The sequence below is a fragment of the Pipistrellus kuhlii genome, unplaced genomic scaffold, assembly GCF_014108245.1.
Source record: "Pipistrellus kuhlii isolate mPipKuh1 unplaced genomic scaffold, mPipKuh1.p scaffold_m20_p_6, whole genome shotgun sequence".
In the NCBI taxonomy this organism is placed as follows: domain Eukaryota; kingdom Metazoa; phylum Chordata; class Mammalia; order Chiroptera; family Vespertilionidae; genus Pipistrellus; species Pipistrellus kuhlii.
This window is the reverse complement of record NW_023425562.1, coordinates 78,329,990-78,357,845: the sequence shown is the minus strand read 5'-3', so window position 1 is coordinate 78,357,845 and position 27,856 is coordinate 78,329,990. Positions and strand designations below refer to the sequence as shown.

General features: G+C 39.5%; 1 long non-coding RNA gene across 1 annotated transcript; it reads right to left on the bottom strand.

Annotated features, from left to right (window-relative positions):
- LOC118708392 lies at positions 1-27,856 on the bottom strand. Its single transcript, XR_004984563.2, has 6 exons — positions 27,810-27,856; positions 26,449-26,541; positions 22,064-22,092; positions 19,132-19,813; positions 7,620-7,625; positions 1-11 (listed from the first exon to the last, which is right to left on the bottom strand). It is a non-coding gene; the product is annotated as an uncharacterized LOC118708392 (long non-coding RNA).

Sequence of the window (27,856 nt, the reverse complement as noted above, 5' to 3'; positions counted from 1 at the left end):
AAAATACCAATCTAAAATAGCAATTGTTTCTGAATCTGAGTCTTAGTATAGCTGTAATAGATTACATTTGGACAATTCTCCCTTGTTTTCAGGACTTTTCAGTAAACTCGTATGAAACTATATCATATTTGAGAACAGAAGTAGACTTTTTTTTGGAAGCCTATAAAATTTATGTCCAAAAGAATAGAGCAGCTACACACATCAAGTCTCAAGCCCCTAAACAGCTGACAGGTGTCCCTGAGATCCTCTTAATTGTCTTGCCTGGATCAGAACCACTGAAGTTGATCGGAAGCTGCTGTACAACCCTTGCCAATCCCTGAAAACCAGCCTCTCCCTCCCCACCCACCCTTCCAACTATAGAAGAGAATTCTTTTTCTGGCTTCTCACAGGTTCAAGGGGGGAATAGTTTATTATGACTTGGATAAGACTGAGAATCCACCTGAGCCCCAGTGCCTCAGGAGGTTCTTCCAGCTAGGGCTCAGATGCCTGCATTTCAGTACTCACCTGAAAGGAGACCAAAGCTCCTCTCCTACCCTCCCTCCTCTAGTGCCCCACTATCCCTGCCTCATACTTTTCACTATAGATTAAAAACATGTCATTCCACTTTTAGTTGAACTGTATTTTCTCAGTTCCAATGTGTTTCTTCCCAGGCACAGTGAGTTGTGATTTATCAGTCACAAGATAGCAGGAACAAGAGCTTCTGATGCTGACCCTCTTCAGCACAGTACTTCAATGTGCTTTATGGGAAGAAAGACATTATTGTTCAACATAGGTGAAACAACCATTAGCTTTTGCTTTGTTTCAAATGCTCTAGTTTGCTAGGAAAGAAGGAAGGAAGGAAGGAAAGGAAGGAAGGAAGGAAGGAAGGAAGGAAAGAAGGAAGGAACTTGCATTTTCATACAACTTATTTATCTGACCTTTTAAACAATTGACCACTGTGATAGGGCCAAGCCAACTGAATGTTGAAGGGGAAGGGAGCTAATGTGATGAGCACTTGGCTATGTGCTAATGCTTCATATAATCTGTAATAAAAATATTTATATTTGTTAAGCTTTTGTGTCAGGTATTATGGAAGCTTTCTCTTATTCTGCTTATAACCTTCCAGGTACTACTTTTATCCCCATTTAAGAAGGAAAACTGAAGCTTCTCTAGGACTTCACCAAGTGCCTGACCTGAAATTTGAAGACCGAGCACTACAAAATTGATCACTCTTAATTTCTAAAACTCCTCAGTGCCTTAAAAATATTTAGTCCTGGTTTAAAACAGAACTAAACAAGAAAACTGAGATGGGATGTAGTTATGCAACTAATCCAAAATCAGGCTCCCATTGAGTGGTAGAAATAGGATGTAAATTCAGTTCCATAGGATACTCAATGCACAAGTTCTGTCCACCGTTGCACTATCCTATTTCTTGAATCTGGGCTGAAATCTGCATGTTTATAATCATCTAAACAGCGACGGGTGAATGGAGACTTTGAATTACAGTGTTCTCTGCCTGGTCTTGATCAACAGTGGTAACAGGTGATGGGGTGGCAGGGTGGCTGGCAAGGGGGCCAGCACTGTTTCCCAATTGCTCTGCCAGTCTCCTCCCACAGACAGAGGCGACCAGTGGTGGCAGCAGGGGGCAGGGCCAGCAAGTGGGCAGCACCTGGTCGGCCAAGGTAGGTGGCAGCAGGGCCCCCCCCCAGATCGCCCCACCGGTCACCCCACAGATGGGCCCTGATTGCCAGCCAGGCCAAAGACCCAACCCATGCATAAATTTCATGCACTGGGCCTCTAGTTGTTAAATAAAGAAAGATGGTTCATCTCTTATCTATTACTTAAATCTATTACTGGTTGACTTTTTAGAGGTTCAATCTTTAAAGTTCTTCAAGGTCAATGTATTGGGATATTTTAGGCCGGAGGTCCTTAAAACCCCTTCATGGGATCTTTGAGTTTAAAATTATTTTTATAATAATACCAAAGCATTATTTGCCTTTTAACAATTATTTTGTAGTGGGGCTTTCCAGAGGTGACTTAATATGTGATATAGCAAGGTTGAATGCAGAGGCAGTTATAATACTAACTCTAATCCATTGAGTCAGACAAACAATTTACAAAAATGTAAAATAATGCTGCTCTTTTAATTAAATTGCTTCATTTGAAAAACTAATAATTTGCATAATAAATATATTAATATGTAATTGGTGTGTTGTTATTTTCAAATAAGTTTATTTTATTTTTAATTTCTAAAAGGAAAATATCAAAAGATATAGGTCACATAAACTAAAGGTATTTGGGATAGTTGATGATTTAAAATGTATAAAGGGCTGATAAGAACAAAAAATGAGATTTCCTGTACCAGATCATTTTAACTCTATCATCATAGAACTGACTAATGATTAGCTTGAGGATAGATTTCAAGAGATGCTAAATATAACATTTTGGAAATGACATCTTCAATGTTATATCCACTCCCACTCACTCTGTTATCAATAAGTAAAAAAATTGAGGCCCAAATTGGTTAAGACACTGTACATTTAATACAAAACTGGTACTAGAATCCATATTTTTAAAATAAAGTAACCTGAATTTCTTTAAAGCTCTTGTTGAATAATAAACCTGAAGAAAGAATGGAAAATTAGAAAATAAGAACAGATCAAGTGAAGCATAAAGATGGTATTGTAGAGTTTCAAATTGCTCTCACTTTTATATACTTCAGCAAATCTTTCAGTCATAATGTAATTTCTAGCAAGGTAGATATCCCCGTTTTGCCATTGATTTTAAATTAAAATTTTATTTTTATCAAATAAATATGTGTATAAAACTTAGCTTTAAATGTGGAATATCACTATAAGACTTATAACTCTGAACAGTGGTCCATTGTCTCACCATCTCTACCTGTTACCTTATTCTCTAAAAGCAACTATTTTTGTCTTTTTGGGTTATTTCTAGTTAACTTACAACCACATTTCTAAACTATATGCTTATACTTCTATTTCTTGGCTTACTTTATATTCTGTTCTTTGACTTCTATGGAAAATAAGAATTTAACACTTGTTTGGTTGGCCTATTTCTTTACAAACACATTAAAGTTTGAAACGGCCATCAATTAAAATCACTTTATAGTTCTGTGATTTTACGAGGCTCAGGTGGGTTCATCCATCTGTCTTAGGGGCCTCCATGTACCTACAATCATATGGCAACTGAGGCTGGACTCACCTTGATAGAGTCATTGTTTATACTCACATATCTCATTTTTGCTGCACTGGCTCACATGGCTGAAGGCGCCTGGGCTGCCTTCGTGGACTCTGTCTTCCTCCATGTTCTCTCCAGCATTGTAGTCTCAGGCTAAGCAGAGTTCTTACACAGCAGATGAAGGCTCTCAAAGCAGGAGTTCCAAGAGAACCAGACATTTGTTAAATGGGCCTTTCTGACATAGTTTTGGAAGTCACTTGCTATCATTTCTACTATTTTCTGTTGATTAAAAAAAATGGGTCCTAAGGCCAGAGGAGAATTAGACTATTTCTCTGGAGGGGAGACTGGCAAGATCACATAGAAGCAAGGCACATAGATGGGAAGCATTGATGGGGCCCATATTTGGAAAACTCCAACTTGCACATCCACACTTCTCTCCTCTGTCTTCTCAATATTTAGTGTTTACAGTTATTTATTACTAGAGGCCCGGTACATGAAATTTGTGCATGGGGGAGAGGGCTACCCTCAGCCCAGCCTGAATCCTCTCCAATCAGGACATCCCTTTCACAATTTGGGACTGCTGGCTCCTAATTGCTCACCTGCATGCCTGCCTGATTGCCCCTGTTTCCCTTCCCCCTTCCCTCCCCTCCCCTCCCCCGCCAGCCTGGTTGCCCCTAACTGCCCCTCCTGCCATCCTGGTCACCCCAACTGCCCACCCCCTGCTGGCCTGGTCACCCCACACAGCCTTTGTTGTATCGTCCATTTGGTTGTTTCAATCATCACAGCCCTGGCTTTTTATATTAGGATTACAATGTAATTACTTTCCACAGCTGGTCCACATAGCACACAATGTTATGTCACTTTTGTTTTACCTAATTTTATTTTTCTGTAAGTTAACAATTGTAGAGTGTGTGTGTGTGTGTGTGTGTGTGTGTGTGTGTGTGTGTTTAATGACATTATTTTTAAGGAATGAGAAAGATAGTGGTTACAAGGGATTTTCCCAACAAAGACTAGCAGCAATACAGCAGCTGAGCTGTGGCTAGAGAGCCAATTGGCCTTTGGATATATTTAATAATGTCTGATAATATAATTATTTCTTCACTTAGCTGAAAATATCTAGTCAAGAAGTGAGGAAAAAAGAAAAAAGCAATCAACTATTACTCTCCTCTAAATACTGATTTTATTGTTTTAAAAACCCATTTTATTCAGGTATGAACTATAATAAAGCACACTAATTGTACATATACAGCTCAGTGAACCCTTTACATTTGTTTCTTCTGCAACCATCATTGTGTCAAGGTAGAGAACATTCCCAGAATCCCAGAAATTTTCCAGGTGGTCCTTCCCAGTCAGCACTTCACTGAGAGGTAGTCACTATTCTAACCTCTAAATCCATAGCTTAGCTTTGCTTGTTCATGAATTTCATAAAAAAATTCCTACAGTTTGTACTCTTTTGTTTCTAGCTTCTTTTGTTCTTAATTATGTGCATAAAATTTATATGTTATTATGAGTACTTGGAGTTTATTCTTCTTAATTTTTTCTCCCTATTTAGTGTTCTATTATATTAATACTATATTAATAATATTATATTAATGCCCGGTGCATGAAATTCATACATGGGTAGGGTTCCCAGGCCTGACTGGCAATCAAGGCTGATCAGGTTCCCCACCTCCCTGCCTCCCCCTCCTAATTTTCTTGTCCCCCCTGCCAAAAGCTGGTTGCTTGCCATGTTCTGTGCAACATGTCTTAATGAGCTATTGAAATCCAATTCTTCAGGTCAAACTCCCAAGGGGACACTTTGCATATTAGCCTTTTATATATATAGATCCCATCATTTATTTACTCATTTCAACTGATGGTAATTTTGGTTATTGGTTTCAGTTGGGCTACTAAGAATAAAGGTGCTGTAAATATTGTTGCACATGTATTTTTGTGGCTGCATTGATTCATTCTCTTGGGTATGTATCTAGGAGTTAAATTTCTAGTCATATGTTAGGCATATGTTAATTTAGTAGATACTGCCAAATTGTTCTCCAAATGTGATTGCTATGTTCTTCACTCTCTCCAGCAATGTAAGAAAGTGTCAGATACTCCAATTCTTTGCCAATCTATTAATATGTTCCAAAATTATTCCATCAACTATTTTTTCTTCATCAAATTTATTTTATTTTATTTTTTTGAATCTTTTTTTATTTTTTTATTTTTTTAAATAAATTTTTAATGTTCATATTATTACAAATGTTCCTTTCCCCCCCCTTCTCACCCCACCCTCTGCCCTTTCCCCACCCCCCATTGTCCTCATCCATAGGTGCACAGTTTATGTTCAGTCTCTTCCCACATCCCCCTCTCCCCTTTCCCCCAAGAATAAACAGTTCACTCCCCTTCCGTACCTCTGATTCTATTATGTTCAACAGTTAATATTGTTCATCAGATTTTTTTTTTAATTTCCTTGGTTTTTAGATTCACTTGTTGATAGTTACGTATTTGTTGTTCATAATTTTTATCTTTATTTATTGAAGGTACTTTCTCTTCTGAAATAGTGACAGAAAACTTCAGCAATTCATATAATTCTGGTTTGGTGGTGATGAACTCCTTTAGCTTTTTTTTTATTAGTGAAGCTCTTTATCTGACCTTCGAATCTGAGTGATAGCTTTGCTGGATAGATTATCTTTGGCTGTAGGTTCTTGCTATTCATCACCTTGAATATTTCTTGCCATTCCCGTCTGGCCTGCATGGTTTCTGTTGAGAAATCAGCTGACAATCGTATAGGTGCTCCTTTATAGGTAACTACCTTCTTTGCTCTTGCTGCTTTTAATATTCTCTCTTTGTCTTTTGCTCTTGAAATTTTAATTATGATGTGTCTTGGTGTGGTCCTCTTTGGATTCCTTTTGTTTGGAGTTCTGTGCGCTTCCTGGGCTTGTAAGTCTAATTCTTTCATCAGGTGGGGGAAGTTTTCTGTCACTATTTCTTTCAGTATGTTTTCGATATCTTGCTCTCTCTCATTTTCTGGGACCCCCATAATTCTGATGTTGGTTCACTTGAAGTTGTCCCAGAGGTTTCTTACATTATCTTCAACTTTCTGGATTCTCTGGCCTTCTTGTGTCTGCAGAGGAGTGTCTTCTGGCTCTTTATGTTCCAAATCTATGACTTGATTCTTGAGATCTTCCATTCTGTTTTTAGGACTCCATAAAATATTATTTATTTCAGACAATGTATTCTTTATTTCTTGTTGATCCCTTATTATTTCTAGTTGATCCCTTTTCATATCCTCATAGGTCTTGTTTATTTTATCGGCCTTTTCTAGGAGATTCTTGAACAACCTTATAAGTGTGGTTTTGAACTCTATATCCAGTCGCTTTTTGTCCTCCATTTCTTTCGTTTGTGATCTATTTGGTTTAGGCATTTTCGCAGGCAGCTTTACTGATGGGGCGGGGTTTCAGGGTGGAGCCTTGGCTTCCGTCAGCCCCGCCCTATGCGACTCCTGAGACTCAGGGTCCTTCAGTACTTGTTGCAAGCGCCTGAGAGAAAGGTGCCCTCGATTTTCGCCTGCTGCCAAACTGTCTATGCTCTCCCCCAATAAGTCCGGTATTGGGGTTCAGTTCAGTTGGTAGTGGGATTGGAGGTGGCGTTCAGAGCAGTCTGGAGCCCCTGTCTCCTTCCCATCAGGGCAATCCCGCGGCACAGCTGGCCAGCCCTTCTCTGTGTGCAGTGTGCGTCCCTCCGGGACCTCCTTTCGCCGCTTCCCCTGAGTCCCGCCTTACAACCCAGCTCCGTATGGATGAGCCTGGGTCCCCAGGGTCTGGCCTAGAATTGGGGTTAGAGCAGTTGGAGCTGGGCCCAGCACAGTCGGAGCTTTTCTCTCCTTCCCGCTTGGGACCGCCAGCCAGGCACTCGGCCTCCCTCCTCTCTGGCTCCGTCCTCTCCGCGCGCCGCGTGTCTCCGTACCTTGGGCTTTTACAGCTCCTCCTCGCTTCCTTCTGGTTTTCTCCTTGCTTCTTGTTGTAGAATTTCCAGTCAGTCGACTTTCCTGTAGTTCTGGGTAATGTCCATTTTATATTTTAGTTGTATTTTATTGAAATTGTTGTGTGTGGCTGCGGCTAGTTGCCTACCCGGGCAGCCATCTTGGATTCTCTCCTCTCCATCAAATTTAAATGAAGACCAGTTGATTGAAATATCCTGATTTTAATAATTATTATAAGAAAACTTTGCCATAGTGATACCATCCACTCTCTGATAGTTATATAGCTATAGTTATTTTTAATGCTTCCTACCTGACTTTTTGTCCTTTATCCGGGTCTGATATTTTCTACTCCCTCTAAAACCATTTTCCACTTTAATGTTAATTCCCTGAAGTATCCTTGAAAAGTTTCACTTATGTTTTTCATAGAAGAACCTCTTGAAACTAAATCACAGTCATCAAATCTAAATCACTAGTTCTCAACAAACATCTTCTTATTTATTTGGTTACCTTGTTTATTTTTTAATGTTGATTCAATTACTTGAAAAAATATGGAAACAATTGTGATATATTGACCAAATGAGAAACTGTGTAGTTCAGGTACAAAGAGTCCCATAACACAAAATATAAATTTTAAAAATATTAACGGGGAATCATGCCTATAAAAAGAACCCTGAACAGCAAAGATATATTATCTGAGAGAGATTATCTACTCTGGGTCCAAATTGACTTATTACCATTGCTCTTCTTTCCCATTTTACATGTGAAGCTGTAAACCTGATTTTAACTCCAATAAGAGTCTGATTCTTTCATTTTCAGCACCAAGAGAAGGCACCAACAGTGAAATCGGCCCCTTTACTCTCAGGAGTTGGAGAGATGGGTTGCATCCTGGTTGTTAGCTCAGTGCAAAACTGCCTGTTTTACAACCTCTCAATTCTTTTATTTTTTTAAAGTTAAAAAATGGAGCAACCATTTAAAATGTATGCCATATTGTATACTAGGTGTACCTGTTAATAATGGTGGATTTTGTAATAAAAAGAAACATGATAATTTCAATAGAAACATCAAAAGTGCTTTATTCAAAGTAATGTTCATTGCTGCTACTCATTTATCCAACTTTCAGGTAATTTGTGAATACCGTCCCAATAGAACTTTTCTTGTTTTGAGGCAAACCATTCGGAGACACAATTTTCCACTTCTTATATGTTTTGAAGTGCTGCTCAGAAAGTGTGTGTGTCATCGATCTGAACAAGTGGTAATCTGAAGGAGCAAGGTCTGGTGAATACAGCGGGTGGGTTAATACTTCCCAGGCAAGGACTTTTAAGGTGTCTTTAACTGGTTTTGAAGTGCATGATGCTGCATCATCATGAAGCAAAATTACTTTGCCGTGTCTTCTGGCCTTTTCTGGTCATCTCAAGATCAAAGCATAGTTCAAATTGATTATTTGTTGTCGGTAGTGATCAGTATTAATGGTTTCACCTGGTTTTAGAAGCTTATAATACATCACACCTTCCTGATGCCACCAAATGGGATCTTTGCGAAGCAATTTGGCCTTGCAGTCAATGTTGATGATTGACCTGGATCAACCCATAATTTTGTGCATTTGAGATTCTCAAAATCAATCCACTTTTCATTGCCAGTCACAACTTGATGTAAAAACGACTTTCTTTCATGCCATTGAAGCAACATTTTACTGATGACTTTTCGGTTTTCCATTTGTCTTTCGTTCAGTTGATGTGGCACCCATTTTCCTTCCTTAAAATATTTCCCATTGCTTGTAAATTATAGGAAATTGTTTGCTGAGCAATATTTAATCTTTCTGCAAGTTAATTTTGAGTTTGACATGCATCTTCATCCAATAATGAAAAAGCTGAGCCAAGCCTCAAAAAATTGCTGCTAGCAAAGAAATGAAAGGAGGGTAAAAACATGTAGGAGAGACATGCATCATCTCAGACTCACACCTATGGCCAGCCTGCTCCTCAAGTATCTGAAAATACTGAATGATTTTATGCTCGCCCTAGCCCTGGGACAGAGTGAAGGATTCATTAGCTCGGCACCTAGAAGCCAGTTGAAACACTGAGAGTCTATTTGACCTTATCAAGTGGTCCCTCCTGCCTAGCTCTAGAGCTGTCTTCTACAACTCAGGCTTCCCATACAGCCATTTGTGGATCTCTGTGACTTTCTCGGTTTCCTTTTCTTAAGACTGACATGGCTCTTGTTCCTCACCCCGCCTCTTCTGGATTCAAGGTTCCTGGGAAAACCAGCCAGGTGGAAGCATGAAGTCAAAGTGAAAGGAAGTGTGAAGTGCAATGGCAGTATTTTGGCAGGTACATTCCTCTCTACGCCATTTAGATGTTTAAGAAATTTAAAGTAACTTCGATTTCTCTTTTTACTCATGTGGTTTGAATGTCTACCAGGGTCTTTGTAGGTCAATTTGACTCAAATACTCAATATTAAGGCCTGTAGGAACCGAGAGCCTTCACATGAATCTTCCCAATTCTTGATGATTGCTCACACAGGATGCCTTCTGTCTGTACCTTGTGCACAGACCTCAATCACTGCCAAGGTTAAAACTTCACTTCTCTCCCGAGTTCATAATATGCAGTATGTACTCACACCATACATGGATCTATCACCTTTACTGGAGCCATAGGGACTCTTAAGGAAGAGTCTTATCATACAAGTGGCCTTCAGCAAATCTCTCTTATTGACCCCAGGCATTTTTCTTTTGTCTCCTCCCATTTCTTTTCCAGAATAATAGACATACTTCTCTTTTTTGACTTCTACAAAACAGTTGTATTCCTTCTGGGAGACCATGTGATGTCACTGGTTATCCTCAAACTCTGCTGGGGTGTTTTTCCAAACACAGTTTTCTCCTAAAGGGAATTCTGGTGCCAAACATTTATCCAATCACTTTGGCAGAAATGATGCTTGTGTCCACTATGCTAATAAAGGAATTGAACAATAAGGCATCAAAGGGGAGAAAAGAATTAGCTAATCTATTACTTGCTACCCAGCCAGACTTTTCTCAGATCTATGTTTTCTTGTTCTCAGTGTTGAAAAGCAACAAATGGCTTGTCTAAATTGTTGTGTTATTCTGTTGGGGCATATCCTAGGAAGAACTACTGTAGGGTCACTGGTTCTTAGGGGTGACCCTCCCTTCTGGATGTTTTACCACTCTGCTGTCCCCTCAGGCAGTGCTGTCAGCCCTGATTCTGTGACTCCCTTCCAAAAATGCCATCTAGTACAATTATATTACATTAGATGCAAATTGAGAATGTGTTATCATTCCAAGGTGTCAAAAACATCTAAGGGTTGGGAAATATACATTTAAAGGTACATCTAAATCAAGGGCACAGTGCTCTGTTCAGGCTGCCATAGCAAAACACCACAGACAGGCTGGCTTCATCAACAGAAACTAATTTTTCAGTTCTGGAGGCTGAAAGCCCAAGATCAAAGTCCTGTCAGGGTTAGTTTCTGGGAGACCCCTCTTCCTAGCTGTGATTAACTCAGCCCTCCACACTCGTCTAGCAAAGGAAAAAAGTGGCTCCATGCCTGGGACGACTCTAATGTGAGGGAGTTGGAGATAGCCATGGATCACCTGACCTGTCTTATCTATGCCGCCATCTTGTAGTAAGGATGAAGATAAACTTGGAGATTTACTAAAAATGATTGACATCCCCAAACCTTACTTCATGCTGTTCTTGCCTCAAGGGAGTGTTAACCTAATAGATATTGAATTATCTGTAGGACCCTGGCTCTTTTGAAAGGTTGTTTTCTAAAGTTAGGCATACTTTAGACTGAAGCGACCAACCTCTTATCCAAGAATCTAAGGATGACACTCCTTTTGTGAGTTAAAAACTTCCCACTCTGGGTCTCCCGAATTATTGTAAGCTTGTCTATTTCACATGTAATATGAGAGATTTGAAAAAAGGCCTGAGTGTTCTGACAACTTCTGGTGAATCATCAGAGATATTAGCTTACTCAGTTTCTCTCTTGAACCAGTAGCAAAAGCCTATTGATCTTATTAAGGATCTAAGCACAGCAGCTACAAGTAAACTAGTGCGGGTTCTGTTGACTTGGTGTTTAGAATCTCTTTTAAACTTGACAGTCCCTAATGGTGCACATTTTTTTGTTGTCCACTGAGAATAAACACTTTATTGCAAGTAAGATCCTAGGAAATCCTCTTCGCTCCCCACCCCCTTTATTTATTTCTATTCACCAGATGATTCTACTCTTCTTCCACTGTCTTTAAGCAGGGGGCACCTATAACTGTCTGATTGCAAACAATCTAGCATATTTTGGACAGATTTGCTAGAAAACAACTTTAGAACATCAAAAGAGTTTTGTTTGTTGATGGGATATATCTTACAAGAAACAGGAAAATATCAGGTGATCAAAATAGAGTAACTTTAAAAGTAATTCGGATCCCTCAAGGGGAACAGCTGGTACTGTAGGGGAAGGTTGTTGTGATTGCCTCCCTCCAGACCTCACTAATAGCTAAAATGTTGCCAATGAGATTCAAATGCAAAGGAAGAAGTTATGAATTCAGAGACTTTTGCTAATAGCCCCCCATTCAGATGGGTGATGAGAACTTCTCTTGGTTTGGTTCCTGGCTGAGAAGCAGACTGCAAACTCTGATTATAAACCTTCTGTTACTAATGGTCTGGGTTGCAGTGGTCAGCTCTGTGATCTCCAGAGTTTTGCATACTTATTGCAGCTGCTGTCCCCTGTAATGATCCAACCAATGATTGTCCAACAAAAAGAAGAGGAAAACCAGAAAAGGAGTTAAAACAGCAACCTGGGAAGATGATACAAGACTGTGACCCCTTGAGTTGTGGTGGAATTATAGCTTGATTATGCTCCCAGACACTAATGGTCTACCCTTTCAGCTCAGGCTGAAGAGGCTGAGAACCAAGAGCATCTACACCCACTCACCTTTGTCTACATTGTCATGACTTTAAAGTCCATTGTCCTCACTAACAAAGCTTTGGTGTTCCTCTGTTCCTCTGTCTTTATCATCATGACTTTATTATAACCTTTTTATTCCAGAAACTTCCTTAAAAAATTCATTGATATGAACATCAAACAGTTCAATTCTTCAACAGACACCATCAAACACCTGTATTCCTTACGTTCTTCAAAAGCCTTGTCTCAAAACATTCACCTTGCAATGGCTACCAATCCTAAACCATTACATCAGCCCCACCCCTACCCCCCTTGCCCGGTACTGCAATCTTAATCAAGCCCTTTCCCCTCAGAGATGCTACAAAATCTCTACCAAGCACTGATCTCCCTTATGCTTTTACAAATACTCTCAGCCCTGTCTTGTCAACAGATTCTTTGGTGTTTGGGAAACCAGCATGCATATTTAATGGAGATTCCTGAGCATGACCTGTAGAGCTTCATATTCAGATCTTGGAAGGACCTAATCAAACGCCAGGTGATTCTGAGGAAGAGTGTAAGGACAGTTTACTGCTTTAATATCCAGCTGTGCTTAATTTTACAAAAACCAGTTAATATTAAATCAACTAAATAATTAGTTATTGAGTAGACCAGTCACAGTGACATACACTCTGTTCCCTGTTATTCATGGGTTTGGTCCTACACTGTTACAACTCAGGAATTCCGCTTAAACACTTTCTCTTTATATATAAAATTTAAGAGTATTGATATTTGATAACAAATCTCAAGAGGATCCATTCACATTCTCAGTGCACATTTCCAATAACTGCTATCTAGGACTCCTTTTTAAAATATGAGAAATTAATTTAATCATTAGTGCGTGTTTAAAGGAATATATTTAGAAAATAATTTAAATTGGCTGTGACAATCTAGAGTAGCAATTTTCAACCTTTTTCATCTGATGGCACACATAAACTACTTATTAAAACTCTGTGGCACACACACACACCATATATATATATATATATATAAATATTTTTTTTCCTGCTCTGACAAAAAATAGGTAAAATTTTGATTGACTTACAAAGAAAATAATAATAGTAACTACCTACCCTTTTTGCTCCAAAGTAACTTTAAAAAACCAGATGCCTGTACTTGTATATAAGGGTTTCTGATATCAAGAATTAGCCAATCAGATGCATCCTTATTTTATGATGTGACCAATAAGATGCAACTCTATTATATGACCTATATTTATGGTTCAAGATAGTACATTCACACTGGATGACCACTGTATTGGCTGCTGTCATTTTTTCATTTCACAATCTAGGGGAAAAGAGGCCAGTGGCCCTGTCTAAATTTTAGTCAGGTGTTGTATGTTTAAAACATTTTTTGCCACATACCAGTTGAAAATCACTGCTCTAGAGCATTGTTTTGTTTTATGAAATATTTTTATAAACAGACCTGAGGGAGAAGTATGACAGTCTTTGCCTTCGTGCAAAGGAACCTTAAACGTGCTTTTTGGAAGAGAGAAAATAAATGGTATTTATAGCTCTGTTTCTTTCAAGCAGTCACATTCTGATTACATAATGTTTTCATTGGTTGTTGTTTTCTTTAAGTCCTGACCTGAGGATATGTTTATTGATTTTAGAGATAGGAAAGCAGGGGAGGAGGGTTGGGGGAAGAGAGAGGCCAGAGAAATATCAATTGGCTGCTTCTCATATGCACCTCAACAAGGGTCAAACATGCAACCTAGGTATGTGCCCCTACCGGGAATTAAACCTAAAAACTTTTGGTGTACAGGATGAGTCTCCAACCAACTCATCCACATGGTACAGGGCTGTTTTGTCAGTTTTAGCAGAAACCAGGAATTCCCATGATTAATTAAGGAAATAAACAAAAAGACAAACAAACAAAAAAAAGGAAACAAGTTTGGATACCCCAGCCATGCCTAGATCCTGTTGTAATTTTGTAATTCATGCCTGGTTTAGTAATGCCTGCTAGGCATGGCTCATTTAGGAAAACTTGGATTTTAGAAATAGAAATTATTTTTCTTTAGAAATATATATGTTTTCTGAACTGAGGACAAATCCGAGCTGAAGGCAAACTGCCTGGATCCTGATCCAGGTTTTAGCATATCTCTTTAGTGATAGGAATATAGTGGTTGGCGCACAAGACTACTTTGCATATAAAAATCCTGAATTGAGACTGATAACTGTTTTACTATTCACTAGTCATTTTTTTCTAGACTTCATGGGATTACCACCTAGATGTATTTGCAAGATTAAAACCTATGACACTAATTCGACAAAGTGCACACTGCAGGATGTTAACAGGCAAGAGGCAAAGGGTTCTGAGGTTAAATCCCTCACAAATGCAGAGCGATGCACAATTCTGCAGGCTGCTTTACTTCAGGATTTCTCAAAGCTTTTAATATATTCATGTGCATTGTCAATCTCCAAGTGAATTAGACCATGTAGTGTTTCTCCAAACTGTTTAACCAGGGGATTCTTTTACTGGGGAAGTAGTGCTACATCCAGGGCATTTTAAGTGATCACTGCGATATCTTCTTAGGACTCTTAACATCACCAGTAACCACGCTGGAACATCCCAGTGAAGTCTTGGGGATATGGCTCTCTAGGGGATGGTTAATTCCATACATTGTTGTTGTTGTTGTTGTTGTTTTCTTGAACTGTATCCCTATATTTGGGTACATATCCTATGTGAATATAGAGTGCAGTATATGTTCTTAAGGACCTATTAACCCTCTTTCCAGCTTCATTATTATTGCTCATCACTGGACTCATCCATTAGGTGAGCACCCCCCCAACCCCCCCCCCCACACACACAGACACACACCTACACAGGTTTTTCCCCTTACTCTGTTTTCAGCAACAAACAGTGCCATGCATCTCCCAGGCACTTGTATATGTTGTCATTCAGGAAGTTATAGCCAGTAAATTTCAAGTCAAGGCAGGATTTTGATTCATGGTTTACATTCATGGTTTAATCCTAAAACCCCGTTTACCTTTTTTAATTTTATTAATTCCTCCATGACATTTTGGAGATCTGGCTTCCCGCATACATTTTGTTTTGTGCTAAGCAGCATCTTATATTAGGCTTCGTTAACAATATACATCTGCTTGGTGCAGGTGGAAGTGGGAATAGAACAGGGTACAGCAGGATTATGGGGGGCGGGGGTGAGCTTTTGAAACTATCCTTGCAGACATCCCGAGTAGCATGTGTGGTTGTCTAGTTTCCCATGGCTCATGAGGTTCAGAGTATAATGAATGAGACTGCTCTAGATTTTGACAGGCTCGCTCAGGCCAGATTTACACTAGAAGGACTCAGTTCTCGCCAAAAGTTTTATAATGTCATTTTATAAGAAAAAAAAATTGATTTGAGTAAGAATCAATTTTTAATACTTCTGAAAAATGGTCTAAAATCTAATATCAGGAACTAATTGTAATTGCATACCATGGCAGTCTGGGAACTCTTATTTAATTACAAATTCAACATTGGTACTTTCTGGATGAAGACTGAGATAGGCTGAGGGCAAATTATTAATTGACTTTTCTCTTCTTTTGTATTTTCTTTCTTTTATGAAAATATGGAATGTTTCATGAATTTGCACACTAAAAATTCAAAACAGTGCCAGAAATAAGCTGTCTGTGAGAATAAGCTATCTGAACTCAAGCATACACTGTAAGCTGTCTGAAGCATGCTCTAAAATATGAAAATTATGTCAGCAATTGGAATCTTCAAAATGAGAGGTTAGTAGCATTTCTTTCTGAAGGATGAAGGGGGTGGTTTTCCAAACTTACATAAAGTGAGAATAAATTGTATGTTTCTAAATAAATGCTTGGCAAGAATACAATATCACATATGCTTGCTCATTTGGCAAAAGTTAAGAACCTCCTATGTATTGGGTGTTCTTCTGGCTAAAAATTAACAATTCAGTTTGAACAAATTTCATCTGAACTATCTATACCAATAAAAGGGTAATATGCTAATTAGACCAGACAACTTCTGGAAGACCTTCCTGACAAAGCTGGCCCTTGGTGAAGCCGCCCTCCCGTGGGCCCAGGCACCAATGCCTGCCTGTGGCTGCAGCCTGGGAGAGGGAGAAGCTGCCCACCCCTTCGTCCCAGGCGCCTGCAGCCAGCCAGAGGGAGGGAATTCTGCGTCCCAGGTGTGGGCCTAGGCAGAGGCCATTAGGGGCAATCAGGCCAGCAGGGGAGTAATTAGGGATGATCAGGCAGGCAGGTAGAGGTGGTTAGGGCAATCAGGCAGGCAGACAGGTGAGCAGTTAGGAGCCAGTGGTCTGGATTGTGAGAGGCTTCTCCAACTGCCAGTTGTGAAATCAGGCCTAAACCGATAGTGAAACATCCCCCATGGGGTCCTGGATTGGAGAGAGTGCAGGCTGGGCTGAGGGACTGAATTTCATGCACCCGGCCTCTAGTTTATAATATCCTCTTTATTCCATTTCTTATCTAGGATTTGTGTGTGTGTGTGTGTGTGTGTGTGTGTGTGTGTGTGTGTGTTTCCTCTTATTTTACTATCTATCTTGTGAGCATCTCCTTTTCATAAGATTTTTGGCAGACACATGCTAATTTTCCTTACCTGTTTCTGAAATTGGATTTCTGAAGGATGAAGGGTCTGGTCTTCCTGATCTTTGTTTTAAGATAGTCCTGTTAAAAAGACTACTTCCTTCCCATTCCATTGAGACAATGAACATAATGCCGAAGGAAATGGATGCTTTAGTATTCTGACCAAAGTCCTCTCCTTTGCATACCTCAGGTTTATATGGTGAAACCTGAGGGCTCCTCTTTGAAGCTATACCCTGTGTCCTGTTCTATACAGTCTTTCTCACAAAAGAGGTGGAATCTATTCCCTATACGTAGCCTTCAAGTTGCTTTAACCAACAGAATTCAGTAGAAGTGATGGCGTGCCAGTTCTCATCTCTGAACAGTTGGTCAACCCCAGGCATGTGAACAAGTCCAGCTGAGATCAGAATGGTCCTTTCCACATCAGCTGAATCCCATATCCCATGGTCAGAAGAAATGCTTTTTTATTGAGGTTTTATGGCTGTCATGCAGCATCACTATGGCAATAGAAAACTATTACTAGTGGCAGTGGACATAATGTGATTGGGATTGGCTCCTAGCCTCCACCACCAAGCTCACTCTTGTCACTTAATTGACCTCACAGAAACACTAGCTGGTAATGCATGTCAATGAAGTGGTTGGACTCTGCTTATAGGGCTAGGCAGTGTGGTGTCATATAGTATTTTCATTAAGTTCTCAATTAATGAATTAAGAAGTATCTCTCAAAAACTTCATCTATGAGAGTTGAATGGTGGTGGTAGTGGCCGGGGAGATATCCAAAAGCAAACTACATTCTTTAAATTAAAAAAAAAAAGTAATCTCAATGATATCAAAAAGTAACAAGCTGAAGACTTAGCATAAAAACCAAATGTTTCCATTTGTTCTCATTTCCATTTTTAAACATTTACTCAAAAGGTTACTGGAAACCAACAATTATTTCCTTAGGAATACTTGATGTGAATATTACTTTGGGTTAGACAGGGTATTTAAAATGCATGTTCATTAGAGAGTACCAATTTTCTTTATTTTAACAAATTATATGTTTTGGGATTTTTCTGCTTCACAAGTAGCTTTTAACTTTAGAATCAAGTAACAAACACGTTAGTTTCTTGACACCACTTCCCACAGGATGGCTTTAGAAATGGATTAAACTTACTGCCAAAGTGGTTAAAATCCAGAGCACATATAAAAAACACATTATTTAAGAGCATGAGGCTAAAAGTGGATTTGAAAAGGTAATCACTCAAGTTATTAAAAGAAAGAAAGCTCAATAGACAGGTACGTTTTCAATATCCAACATTTTTTCCCCATATGACTAAAGCCTTCTATCTGTAAAGGAAATTGAGAATACTCTCTGATAAAAAGGGAATATGCTAATTGTCATGCTGTCACAAAGATGGCAGCATCTACAGCCAATAAAGAGGGGATATACTAATTGACTGCCATGCTTTCACAAGATGGCGGCACCCACAGCCATAAGATGGCAGTGTGCATTCCTCTCAGCCTTGCTTCGTCCAGCTGGAGTCCCACAGTCCCCTTAGCCCCGCCAGGGGGCGGCAGGAGCTGAGCAGTTCATCCAGCCAGAGTCCCTCAGTCCCCTCTGCCTCGCCTCATCCATCTGGAGTCCCCCAGTCCCCTCAGTCCCACAGGGGAAGGCAGTTGGGGGTGATCAGGCTGGCAGGGAAAGGCAGTTGGAGGTGATTGGGCTGGCAGGGAAGGATAATTGGGGATGATCATGCTGGCAAGGGAGCAGTTAGGCATCAATCAGGCCAGCAAGGAAGCAGTTAGGGGGCTATCAGGCTGGCAGGCAGAGAGGTTAGGGGCAATCAGGCAGGCAGGCAGGTGAGTGGTTAGGAGCCAGCAGTTCCAGATTGTGAGAAGGATGTCTTGACTGCCAGTTTAGGCCCGATCCTACAGGGGTCCCAGAGAGGTCATCCCCCAAGGATATCCGCTGAGGGGTCCTATAATAGATTGGAGAGAGTGCAGGCTGGGCTGAAGGACACCTCCCCACACCCGAATTTTGTGCACTGAGCCTCTAGAGAGAAGAGAGGAACACAGAGCAAGAGAGAATGTAATAATGTGTATAAGAGAAACTGAAGGAAAATATGTGGATTTATCAGGAGATTAATCTTATTTTATTTTATTTTCATAAATGTGCATTCATACTTCAGATTCTCTCAGTAAACGCTTAAGAAGAATATCAAAGTCATCTTGTGTTAAAATTACTTTTATTTGAGATGAAAAATACATGTAACCATATTAGATGACAGTCTATGGTTAGTACTTTATCACATATTTCCAAAGAACTACATACTTATTTCCCCTTGTATTTTACTGCATTATATTTCTTTTTATATAATATTTCTTACAAGGTTACAATGTAGTGTTTTATGTAGTTTTTCCTTAATAGCAGATAACACAATTACAGGCAAGGAAAAACTAATACATAACTTTTTCAAAGAACAAAGAAGACACCAAATATACACTTGTTAGAGCCACATTTTTTTTTGTTGTTGTTTCCAAGTGGTTGCTAAGAAAAATTAAGTGTATCATGTCAAATAAAGTTAAAAAGTATGCACAGAGCTGTAGCCTATCCATGCACCTGTAATATAATTGACTGAACTATATGAATCTGTTAATTGGCCAAATCATGAAAACAAATATAGGAAATATACTTGGTCGTGTGGCTAATGAGTTTATAAATAACCACCAAGGTAAAAGAGTTGAAGAAATACATAAAGTTATTGCACAAGGTTAATGGAAAAGGAATGTAAAACTCTCTCCTAGTTCCTATGCAAGTTTTTGTCACAGTTATTAAAAAGAAGCATCACATTAGAAAGCCCCCACCCACTTCCCAATGCTGTGTACAGTATACAAATCGGTGACAAAATGTATTACCATTCCCCAATACTGCTCTGTTCCTTAATTTACAGTTGCATAGAAAGGGAAGGAGCAAATAATGATATAGGTTTATCATAAGAACAAAATTGTCTTCTCTCTTTGGATAGTCGGTGCTTCACTCCTTCAGTAGAACATAGATTGGTACTCAGCAGCCTTCTCAAGGAGCCATGGAACTTCTGATTAAATGGGGCTTGGGAGTGGCATTTGCTGGAAAGTGCAATACTGAAGGTCAGGAAATGTTTGTTGGCTGAATATTTCACATTGCCTGCGGGAAGGGAAAACCATGCTGTCAGAACAACATTTACAGAAACCACCACAGGTAGCAGAAGCCTGTCAACTCTTCAAGGAAATAGAAGTGCTCCTTTTGGAACACGTATCCTATTTTGCTATGTTCAGAGGGGACCCTTGCCTCCCATGTGACTTCTGTTCCCTGGGTGAGGCCCTTTCCTCTCCTCCTGAAGTCACCTTGTCTGCCCTTTATCCCTGTGGCCAATACAGAGGAGGTCTAGAAGGCTGCTCTTGGCCAGGCTAGAAAGCAAGTTAAAATTGAGAGAACTTGTCTTTTTCTTGTGGGAGGCACCAAAGGTGAGTAAATTAGGCTGGTGCAAGCACCTCAAATCTCCCACACTTCGTTCTTTGAGGTCATTGCCTCCACCTAACTTGTACTCCACTCATCTTGGCCACTCAACTCAAAGTTCCAAATATGGACCATTACCAAATGCGTGCATCTGTTCCAACATTCCAATTTCAGTAACCTCACCTTCTGACAGCCACCTCTATCCTTCCAGCTAAGTTCTGCTAAGGCCAAACTTCATTTATCCTTTGATACTACAATGCATGGATTCTCCCACCTTCTTCCTGTCTGCCACACCTGACACCCTCACTTCTTTTCCTATCAAACTTAGATGCCTGGTTCAATCATTATCATCACTCCTTTAACTCTTTCCTTGAATTGCTCTGCATACTCTTGGCCAAACCACAACTTCCACTTCAATTAACTGTAATCCTGGGCCTACTCTGGTGCCTGTGCTCATGAACTTGAATGTGGCTGGAGGGCAACACGCAGCCCCACCCCGACCTCACATTATATTCACTAACAGGCACCTTATGTGGTGCCCTATAATGCTGCCTGGCAATCAGTCACACCCTGTTCCAGGGTCTATGTGGCTCCTCCTCCAGTCTTACCTCACACCTATGCTACTCCCTCTCATCCTCACTGAGCTGAAGGATCCTGGCTTCTGACTGGCTAAGACACCAGAAGCAATCAGAGAGGAATTCTGCTCCCTGGGGTGAGGTCCTTCTGTCTCAGCATCTCTCTCACACACATCCCCTTATCTGCTTTATGTTCCTTGGTTACTGAAGACAAACTGCCTGTGCTTCTCATTAAGATCCCAACCCCTCTTGTCAGGAAGACAATCAGAAGATGTTTCAATGTTTCAAAAAGATCAATAAAAAAGTTCATGGAGGAAAAATGTCCTCCAAAGATCTGTGGTCTTATGGCACATTATTACTAAGAGTACCTATATGCTATGGAAGATACTGAAAGATATACGCCTGTGGCTGCCAACAGACCTCAGCAATTTTTTAAATGAAAAGTCAACTCCTCCCTCTGCCCTCCCTCCAAAAGTAACAAAGCCACCTCTGTGTACTCTTTGGTCATTGTCTTTAATCAATGTTCTGTGATAGCCCCCTTAAGTGGACATCTGGGAGAACAATGGTCAGCCAAATCCATCCAGGCTAACGTACATAGGACATATGAGGCCGTTAAAAAGCTATCAGAACCCAAAGGATCAAGCACTGCATATTTGGGGCATCTGGGAGAACTGGCTTGGGAGGGGTCCCTCCCCGCCCCCTCCCCCCCAGACTGACAAACCCTTGTACTAAATCAGCTAACATTTAAATGTCAAGCAAGTTTACTTATTTACATGGGGAATAAAGTAGCACTAAAACTGATAGTGGCTAATCTGTCTACTCTAGGTTATAGTCAACTCGGGAGCCAATCAATCTGAAGACTTATAGGAACTTCAATATAATAGTGGCCCAACTTTTGGAGTTTCACAGTTTGAACTCTGAGGCTGCTTACAGTGCTTGACTTTGCTCTGTGGACTTGGAATGAACAACTTCTATCTGCTGTCTGATTCTGGTTGATAAGTCACCTCAAAGCTTTTTTCTACGAGCCTGAACCTGAACTGGAATGCTGACAAATGCCCAATCATGCTAGCCATTGTTCACATTCTCATAGCCCCACTTGCTCACCACTGAACCAGCTGACCAATGAAAGCTCAGTTGCTCCCACCAATCAGAAGATGAATAATGTAAGTTTGTGCTCTTGTTTCCCCTAGCAATCCGTTTCTGTGATCATCACTTCCTTGCAAATTTGCCTTTAAACACTTTGCCCATCTCTATGTCTTTGGTTCATACTGAGGGCTATGTCCCTGATTTGCATATCATATGTGAACAAAGCTCTCTTTTGATTTCCATTGGAATTTATGTTAACAAAACCATGAACTCTTACCTGTTGCCCACTCCCGCTGGGGAGATTTGCTGAAAGAGAAAACAAAATAAATAAGTTGAAGGTGGTACTGTTGTTTGGCTGGTTCCCCCTCTAAGGCATGGGAAAGTGTGCTTTTTTTCAGCATGGTAAATGGATGCTAATAAAATAAAAAACTGTTTGTTTTTTTAAATTTATTTCTTTATTTCTTTATTTCTTAATTTATTTTTTGCTAGATCCTTTAACAAGGGCTAGTTTCCCTAGTTTTTGATATCTCGGTGCTTGAAGATACACAAATTCCACCAAAATATGCAAAGCATATGCTGGCTGTGTAAAAAAGTGCACACTAAAGCATTCAGTGAGTTTTTAGTTTTGAAAGAAAAAAAAGAAGTCTCAAAATTGCCCATTGAAATCTTGCTGTGTATTTGGTTTGTGTCAGAACAGAGCAAAATCTGTATAATTTGCTGAGCAGTAAGAGTGCTGACCAAGAAGTCATTGGGGAAATGAAGGTGCATGAGTTTCATTTCTTCCAAGCCCCCTCACCCTTGCCCTGAAGGCTAGGAAGATGGTAGCAACGGGCTTACATCAAGGGAAAGGCTGGACTAATCCCTGAGAGTCTCCAAGGAACTTGGGCTACCAGTTGTACCTTCCAGCTAAGAGCATTGGAAGTTAGAAGTTGGCATCTAATTCACCTCTGCATCTGATTTGTGGCTCAATTCCTTCCTGGTTACAGAGGGCATCGGATAGTGTAGCTGCTCTGGTGGGCACTGTGAGGGCAGCCACTAGCAATATTGTTTTTAAAGCCTCTGCTTTTTCATCTCTCCTTTTCACTGACATACCTCTTAATGAATCTCTCCTACTCAACCCTACTGGGGAGAGAGAGCCTCCCCCCCCTCCAGTGGGGCAACATCTGTGCTGTGTCAAATAAGAATTGTCCCTTGCTGAAACCGGTTTGTCTCAGTGGATAGAGCCTCAGTCTGAGGACTGAAGGGTCCCAGGTTCGATTCTGGTCAAGGGCATGTACATTGGTTGCGGGCACATCCCCAGTAGGGGGTGTGCAGGAGGCAACTGGTCGATGTTTTTAGCTCTCTATGCCTCTCCCTTCCTCTCTGAAAAAACACACACACACACACACACACACACACACAAACAATAAAATATATTTAAGAAAGAAAAAAGAATCGTCCCTAGTCATCTAGCCTGCTTCATTCCTTCCCTCTTTCATTTTTCTGTTCCGGGGGGAGGTGGAGAAAGATAGCTGTGACTCCACAGCCAGTGCTAGGAGCTCTGTGAGAATAAAAGAGCAAACACGGACAACCTTCTTATGACGCCTGCACAGGAGAGTGCGCCCCAGTAGTAGGAGGGGGCAGAATCAGGCTAAGGACAGCCTAGTCCTAAGGGGCATGTAAGTTAAAACAGGAAGAAAGTGAGTGAAATTCCTCACTCACGTGAGCTACACCCAAGGGAGAGCTTAGCTGCATTAGTATTAAGTACCACATGGGAGAGTTATGCTTCTAAGTAACGAATAACCAAACCCAAACAGAAATCAAATCCATTTTGCTCCAAACCAACATTTAAAACTCCATAGCTTTTTATCAAATAAAAGGCTATGCATACCCCCCTGAACAAGTCATAACAAATATATTTTTAAGAAATCAGAAAATCATTGCATTTTTGTAGGTTTTGTGTTTTTTATAAATGTCACTCAAGCTTAATAAATGTAGGCAATTCGCAATGCAAATATGCCTGTAGGTATAAATAAATTTAAAAGCATTTCTTGCTTTTAAAGCAAAAAATACTCAATTGACTATTAGTATCCCATATATTTAGATAACATAAATGAGAAAACTAACAAAACACTTTACAGTAAAAAACAGTTACATCAGTCAGTGGAAATTTTAGTGTGTATGTTGGTTAATAAACAACACAATTAAATTCCCTTCATTATCTCCTTGCCTCTTTGCTCTGAAACTTAATGTAAATAATTAAAAGAAGACTTTAAAGGGCTCTAAGACAGAGGAATTCTAAGGTGTTACATGCGACAATATATAGATACAGTGAAATTAAAAAAAAAAAGTCCTGTTTAAGTAGGCAACTCATGTAATTAGGGTTTATGCATACAGTTTCATTTTAATTCCAAGATTGCCAGGAATAAAAATTAACTTGTGACCATGCTAATTTTTAATCTACAAAGGATCAAAAGTCAAGATTAACAAGGAGATCAATTCACTGTATGCTAGTGACAAGTAATTTTAAAGTTCTCATTAGTTACAGGGGCTCATGAGATTGGCTTGGCACTGGTAAGGTGCCAAGCTGATTTGCTTAGAAAAATTCTCCAAAGGTTGTCAGTAAGCTTCGGGAATTTGCAGGCTTATTAAAATATTTGCTAGCTTAGCAACTTAAAAGGGACAACAAAGCAAATGAATCCTATGGAACCTTCCGAGTACTAAATAGATGGGGAAACTTTAACAACTTAATCTTCCCAGTGGGAAAATGAAGTTATCCATCATGACATTTAAATAAAAACTTATAATTGGATTTGATTACATAATTTTTAAAAACTAGTTATTAATGTATTTAGATTTAAGCTGACCTAAAAAGTAATTTCATTTGTAAACTTAATTTTGAAATTCTGGCTTAGGAAGACTATATCTAGTCACCAAGTAACATACAACCTCAGAACCCAATTCTCTAGAAAATTCAACCTTGAAGTATAATTAATATAAAAAAATTAAATCTGTTCATCTTTTATGGCTGTTACAAAACCTAGAAGAAAAGCAACGATCTGATAGTCCATGAACTTAATGCCTGTGTAAATATCTACAGTACACACAAGCTTTTTTAGGGGCTGAGTGTGGGGACTGTCAGAGTAAATGCGATACAGCAAACTTCAAGAAGTAGAACTACAAATAATAACCTGGAAAATGACGCAGTCCCCAATATAAAGATGTTTATGTGCTGTAGAAACTGTAATATGCCCCTTAGGCAGATAATCATACATATTCAGAAATGACTGTTTTTCAAATAGCTGTTTGCACTTCCTGCTAATGATCAATTTTGTAAACTGTAGAGTGGCATAAATTGAAGAATACTTTGTAAATGAAGTCAGTATATCTTATTTATCTATACTCCTGAGAATGTTTTTTCCCTCGTTTAGGATAAGCATTTTCCGAAAAGAAGATGGAAAAGGGTAAGATGAGAGGCTGTTTATCTGTATACTACCCATATATAATATATGATAAATGATAGTATATATACATAGTAAAGTCTTTAGAGGCTGCCTAGATTTAAAAATCACAAATAATTTATCAAAAATTATAAGTAATATATTCCTATTTCTTTAAACAATTTTTTAAAATGTAATTGTAGCATTAAAGAGTATGTATATGTACTTAAGGTCAACTGTTTCTGTGTGAAACAGAATAAGTGTTTTTGGTGAGCGCTCAGCAGGAATTGCAAAGCAGCAAGATGCTGAAGACAAAAATGTTTGAAGAAAACCAATAAATAAGAACTATTTACAAGTTCCTCTAGGAATTGAGCTGCTTCTATTTAGTTATTATGTGGCTCTTGGTTGTTCATATGGAAAATTCACAGGGTTATCATCTGTGATACCTTTAATGGCCTGGTCTTACACAGTGACTACTTTATCCCGGAAGAAAAGAAATCAGAAGAAAACAAGAGGAAAACCTGAAAATAATCCTTTTCTGTACCTGTGTCTGATGATGTCAGAGATCAATGTCTGGAAAATAAAGTGCATTAGAAAAGGCTATTTCTTGCCTTGTTTGGCATTGGACTGAAAAATCCCTTTTCAAGTAATACACATTTCTTACTATAGCTTACACTGACGAGAATTTCTTCTTAAAACACACACACACACATACACAACACAAACAGACTTATTTTATTTGCCTTCAGGTTATCACTCACAAGGCTTAGGAAAAATCTCCAAGAGCAAGACGGCACTGTGGCTGTACCCCAGGGGTGGGATGGGATCTATGCTGAGCTTCTTGGGCTTTGCTGACATACAGCATGTTTGCATCATTTTTTTTTCATTTTTTAAAATATATTTTATTGATTTTGTACAGAGAGGAAGGGAGAGAGATAGAGAGTGAGAAACATCGATGAGAGAGAGTCATCAATCTGCTGCCTCTTGCACACCCCCTACTGGGGATATGCCCGCAACCAAGGTACATGCCCTTGACCTGAATTGAACCCGGGACCCTTCAGTCCCCAAGCCTATGCTCTATCCATTGAGCCAAACCGGTCCCGGCTGCTTCATTTTTAATTAACATTCAATCCAGTTCTAATATAGGTTTTTATTTTTCTTCTCTAAGAAGACAGAGGGCCCTCTGCCAGGAAAAACAATGGAAGGAGAAGGTGCAATAGTGATTTTAGTTCATTATACTCACAGCTACAGGATGGAAAGGAGCTGTTGATCTGCTCCATCACTTCGGTGAGGTCGGTGCTAGTGTCATAAGTGGGGGCCAGCAGGTCCTCAGCGGCTGGGACTGCCCACAGAAAGAACAGACATTCTGAAATTAATGTCTGGCCTTTCACCAAAACCCAACTTCAGGAGAAAATACTAGCCGTGGCCTCTAACTATCAATGGGAAAGTAATTCTGTAGAGCAAGCATGCCAAATTCAAAGGATAACACCCGCCAAATAAAATCAGGCTGCGAGTTTGACATGCTTGCTGTAGAGAATGAGTTTTAGGGAGAAAATACCAAAACCACTTTGTTATTAATTTGTCAGTAATAAACTTGCACACATAAATAAAGTGGACTAGATATTTCTGTGGGAAAAAACTATGCTAGTGAAAATTCATGAGTGCAAAATACAGAATGTAGTCACATTATTTCAATGTATTGTTTGGGATTTCATTATTTTGTGTTGCAAATTTTTTTTTTTGTATGAGAAAAATATTCTACCAATTTCTTTTTCACCACAAAACTAGAGATATCTCATAAGAGACTTTATACTTTCATGTATTTATTTGATAATCAATAGCAAAATAATTATTATTTTAAAAAATTAAAACAGTATTGATATTTTAGGTTTTCTCCTGATTAATATAACAAAACATATCTGATAAACAAAATAAATTGGTTCAAGTATGTGGTCCTCAGCAGAATTTGGAAACTTGAATTTTATCAGTAATATAATGTCATTCTGAATTCCTGGTTGACAGAGTCCTAACTAGCAGCACTGACAGGTCCTCTCTGTGATCAGTGACAGGCTGGAGGGACCTCTGCTCAGATGCTGGTGATAGAGGTGGCAATGTCTGCGGTGACTGGGATGCAGAAAGCAGAGCCCTGAGTTCCCAGACCTGGGCAGAGAAAACCATGTTTGGTACACTGTTCTTTGTATTATATTCTGAATATATACAAATATGACATTTTAGAGAAAGTTTACTAAAAAACAGAATCATTCCCAATGCAAAAACAAAACAAAACGAAACAAAACACCTCAAATTGTTGCTCATCCCAAAAGGTAAGAGTACTTTTTTTCATCTTTCACCGAAATCCAACCCACTGCTACACCCGATATCTGTACACGTATTACAGCCATTACAGCTATTATTCTAAAATGCATGCCCTGTTTTATGTTGTTAAAACGGCTTTGTGGAACCGTCCCAGACCAAAGAGAGAAGAAAGCTCCTTTGTGCCCCGAGGCACCATGTGTAAGAATGCTGTTTCCAATGAAACACAAGCTGATGGCAGACCCAGACTGGAGCAGTGGAGTAGAGGAGCCAAGTCTTGGGGACACTGACCTGCTTGGTGGAATTGTGGGCCAGTGTCAGGACTGAGTAAGTAGCCC